At 41.0% G+C, this 5,065-nt stretch overlaps 1 pseudogene; it reads left to right on the top strand.

Annotated features, from left to right (window-relative positions):
- Window positions 1–4,792, top strand: part of LOC102831273 — a 54,069-nt pseudogene extending 49,277 nt beyond the window's left edge.
- Window positions 4,793–5,065: the final 273 nt, after the last annotated feature.

Raw genomic sequence — 5,065 nt, 5'->3', positions numbered from 1 at the left:
GGAACCAAAGGAAATCAAAAGGATAATAACAGAATACTATGAAGAGTTGTACTCCAACAAATTTGAAAAATTAGAAGAGATGGATACATTTTTAGAAAAACGTGACCTACCTAAACTCACACAGAGTGACCTACATAAACTCAAGTCAAGTTGAAGACTTGAGAAGACCCATAACAATAGAAGAAATTGATCCGGTCATCAAAAAATCCCAACCAAAAGAAGTCTAGTTCCACATGGCTTCACTGGCGACTTCTACCAAACATTCAGGGAAGAGTCACCAATTCTACTCAAATTATTCCAGAATATAGAGGAGGATGGAAATCTTCCTAATACATCGTATGAAGCAAGCATAACCCTCATACCAAAACCAGGGAAGGACATTACTAAGAAAGAAAATTACAGACCAACATCCCTCATGAACATAGATGCAAAAATTCTCAACAAAATCCTAGCCAACAGAATCCAGGAGTACATCAGAAAAATAATACATCATGACCAAGTGGGATTCATATCAGGGATGCAAGGATGGTTCACAGTAGAAAACCAATCAATGTAATTCACCATATATACAAGAAAAATGAATGAAAAAAAAAAAAGCCACGATCATATCGGTTGATAGAGAAAAGGCATTTGACAAAATCAAACATCTATTCCTGATAAAAACACTCAACAAAGTAGGAATTGAAGGAAATTCCTCAGCATAATCAAGAGCATATATAATCACTGATGATAAGGATCTTTTCTATCGTCTCCTTTTGCAGATGTAGTCAATTTGATTTCTATGTATTCAAATATGTGTATAGTCATCAAGGTATTTGAAATGAACAATTCATTGATTTTGCAGAATTCTTTCATGCATTCTCCAGCACCATTTCTATCACCAAGGCTATATTTTCCAATTAGTGATCCTTCCTCTTTGCTTCCTACCTTTGCATTCCAATCACCAGTAATGATCAATATATCTTGATTGCATGTTTGATCAATTTCAAATTGAAGAAGTTGGTAGAATTCTTTTATATCATCCTCATTGGCTTTAGTGGTTGGTGCGTAAATTTGAATAATAGTGGTATTAACTGGGCTTCCCTATAGGTGCATGGATATTATCCTATCACAGACAGCATTATACCTCATGACTGATCTGGATATGTTCTTTTTGACAATGAATGCAACACCATTCCTCTTCAATTTGTCATTCCTGGCATAGTAAACCACCTGGTTGTCAGATTCAAAATGGCCAATACCAGTTCATTTCAGCTCACTAATGCCTAAGATATCAACGTTTATGCATTCCATTTCATTTTTGACAACTTCCAATTTTCCCAGATTCATACTTCGTACATTCCATGTTCTGATTTTCAATGGATGTTTACAGCTGTTTCTTTTCATTCATCAGCAAATGAAGGTCCTGCGGGCTTTACTCCATTCGCGTCATCACGGTCAACTCTCTACTTTGAGGAGGCAGCTCTTCCCCAGTTGCATTTTGAGTGCCTTCCAACCTGAGGGACTCATTTTTGGCACTATATCTGACAGTGTTTCTCTGCTATTCATAAGGTTTTCAGTGACTAAATATTCGGAAGTAGTTCATCATTCCTTCTTCCTAGTCTGGATTCATCTGGAAGCTCATCTGAAACCTGTCCACCATGGGTGACCCTGCTGATATTTAAAATACCAGTGGCATAGCTTTCAGAATCACAGCAACTCACAAGCCACCACAGTACGACAAACTGACAGACGAGTGGTGGATCACTAGCCATTAGAGAGATGCAAATAAAAACAACAATAAGATATCATCTCACACCAGCAATAATAGCAAAGATTTAAAAAAGTAGAGGACAATAAGTGTTGGCAAGGATGTGGAGAGACTGAGATCCTACTACATTGCTGGGGGGATTGAAAAATGGTCCAACCACTATGGAAAAAAAAATGGCATTTCCTCAGAAGATTGGAAATGGAGATACCTTATGATCCAGCAATTCTTCTACTTGGTATTTACCCACAAGAAATACGAACCATAACACAAGTAGATATATGCACACCAATGTTCATAGCAGCACTATTTACAATAGTGAAAAGATGGAATCAGCCTAAGTGCCCATCTATGGAAGAATGGATAAATAATAAACGTTGGTACATACACACAATGGAATACTATGCTACCCTGAAGAATAATAAGGAAGAAGCAAGCCACCGCATAACATGGATGAACCTTGAGGACATTATGCTGAATGAAATTAGTCAGTCACAAAAGGAGAAATACGGCATAGAGCCATTATTGTAAAAAATTAAGAAAAAGCACCCACACTGAAAGGGGGAAAAATTATCTTTTATTTTTTTAACTTTATTTTTATGATGATTATTATTATCTTTTTGTTGGTGGTGGTGGTAGTTACTTGGGTGTAGGGGTGGAGTGAGGGGGAGGAAGGAGAATGTGGAACACAGGGTATGGAATAGACACAGGATAGTTTGGTGCTGGAAGGGGGCAATACACTAGAAGGGGAAGGGGAAAGGAAAAATAAGGTGGATGGGAGAATAGCTAGGCAGGTTTACATGGGCTAAATGGGACAGAGGTAAATAATGATCTGAGCACCAACGTGAAACAACAGGGTTTGAATGGGTAAAAGTGGGGAAATGATGTTAACATGCTTGCCTGTTTGGTGAATCTTGGTCTCCCTTGCCTACTATTGTAAAATAGACACTTGAAGGGGAGAGAGAGGAATAGCTAGAAACATCACCAGAGAAAGCTTGTAAGTTCATCTTCAGCCTATAACTGTTTGGAATAACTAAAATGGGGCTAGAACTTGCCCAGTGAAGGAGGCTCTCTGCAGAGCCTTTGCACTGTACAAGACCATAGGTGCAATCCTGGTCCTCATGCAGAATCTTCTGAGGTGGGGCATTCCCACATGAAAGGACAAGCAGACCAGTCTGGAGCAGCTAGAAGAACAGTAGCTACTTCTTGAAAGAAAGACCAGCAGGAAAAAAAAAAAAAAATAGCAGCAGTCCATTTGACTACTACAAGAACAAGCAAGTTGTTCCCCAGGTAGCCATCAAGGCAAGTGGTCAGGTCCCCTCAAGGTAAACCCCCTTCCAAGACTGAAACTCAAATGGAATACACTAGCAGACATATGGTCCTGCTGCTGACCACGTTGGTCACCAATAAGTGGAAGAGGGGGAAAAATAGCAATAAAGTTGTGAACTAAATCCAGCCACATTCAATAGACTCCTGTTAACCTGGATTGAGACCTGGTTAACCAGCAGTATGAGACCTGGGAACCCCTGGGCCCAGGGGAAGGGACATGGCCCCATAGGACTAGAACGGAAGAATCCAGCTGATATAAAGTGAGGGGGGATGTACAAGAACACCCACACTTGCAGATAGTACCCATTTGACCTGGCATCAATGGCTGGATGATCAGAACACGACTAGAGGAGAAAGCAGAGGGGGAAAAAGAAAGGAGTAACCCACTACAAGTGGATGAACTTGACCTATGCTTGTGGATGCAGTATAACAAAGGAGCAGACAAATCTCTACAGTGAGGATCATTCCCACCCTCTTGGTACACAGGGCCAACAGGGAGGGGGAACTTAGACATTGGCTACCCAAAATGGGGGGACTACAAAGGCAAGATGGGACTGGCTTACAAGTTTTCAATAGGGAAACTAGCTCCGGGAATACAGGGTTACAGGGAAAGGTAGAACTTCAACTGAATTGTTTCCAACCTGTCTGGATGGGGTTAATAAAAGGTGAGGGGAAAGGACTCCTGTGGTTCAATAGGGAATGATGGCTATCAGGTCTGCCAGTGAGGGTTGGAAAGGTAAATGTAAATGTTTGGTAATAAAAGGAGGGGAGTGGCTGATTTTGCAGTCCAGGAGCACAGATCCCTGGAACCATCAAGGGAGACTGTGTCCAGAGAGGCAGTGACACTAGGGATGGAGACAGAGGCAATGATGTGGACAGAAGGAGCAGCTGGGGACTCTGGACTCAGGGAGGGAGAGGGGTTGAGTACTGGTGGCCAGTTGGGGTGGGGGGTGCAGAAGTGTGGGGTGTACCCTTTAGGTGTTTGATGATGCATGTAGGGGATTGTGATCATTGCAATGAAACAAAGTACGATAGGATGAATGTAAAGGTAATGTTCACCCATGTGAACTAACACATAATTCACAATAAAAACTTTTTAAAAAGACTCTTCCTAAGCTAGTGCTCAGCAAGAAAAAGACCAGGTTCAGTCCAAGTGTGAAGATTGTGAAGTCCAATGGCAGAAAGCCAGATGCATTCGAGTCTGGTATTTCTCAGACTCTTCTTGAGCTGGAGATGAACTCAGACCTAAAGGCTCAGTTAAGAGAGCTGAACATAACTGCAGCTTGGCAACTGAAGTTGGTGGTGGTCAGAAAGCTATTACAATTTGTCCTGTTCCTCAACTAAAGTCTTTCCAGAAAATTCAAGTCCAACTAGTATGTGAAGTGGAGAAAAAGTTCAGTGGAAAGCACATGGTCTCTATTGCTCAGAGGAGAATTCTGCCCAAATCAACTGGGAATACAAAAAATAGGCAAAGGCATCCTGGGAGCCTCACTCTGACTGCTGTGCTTGATGCAATCCTTGAAGACTTGGTTTTCCCAAGTGGAATCGTGGGCAAGAGAATCTGAGTAAAGTTGGATGGCAACCGTCTTTTAAAGGTTCATTTGTCCAAAGCACAGCAGAACAGCATAGAACCCAATGCTGAAACTTTGTCTGGTGTGTATAAGAAGCTCACAGGAAAGAATGTTTAACTTTTAATGCCCAGAGTTTCAATTGTAAACAAAAATGATAAATAAGATGTGATTCACACACAAAAAAAGCCCAACACTAAAGAGTTGTCTCCTTTAGCCACTATCTATACGGAAGTGAACAAAACTGACAAAAATCCCTGTCCACGTGGCATAAATTTAAATGAGGACATAGGCAATATGCATGATAAACAAATAAGAGGCATGTATGTTAGATAGTGAGAATTGCTGAAGAGATCCATGAAGCATGGAAAGGAAATAAAAAGTATCAGGAAATAGGGCTGGAGTTTTTGAGAGCATGCCA

The sequence above is a fragment of the Chrysochloris asiatica genome, unplaced genomic scaffold, assembly GCF_000296735.1.
Source record: "Chrysochloris asiatica unplaced genomic scaffold, ChrAsi1.0 scaffold00008, whole genome shotgun sequence".
Lineage (NCBI taxonomy): Eukaryota > Metazoa > Chordata > Mammalia > Afrosoricida > Chrysochloridae > Chrysochloris > Chrysochloris asiatica.
Note: the sequence above shows the minus strand (reverse complement) of the source record. Positions and strands in the feature narration are given on the sequence as shown.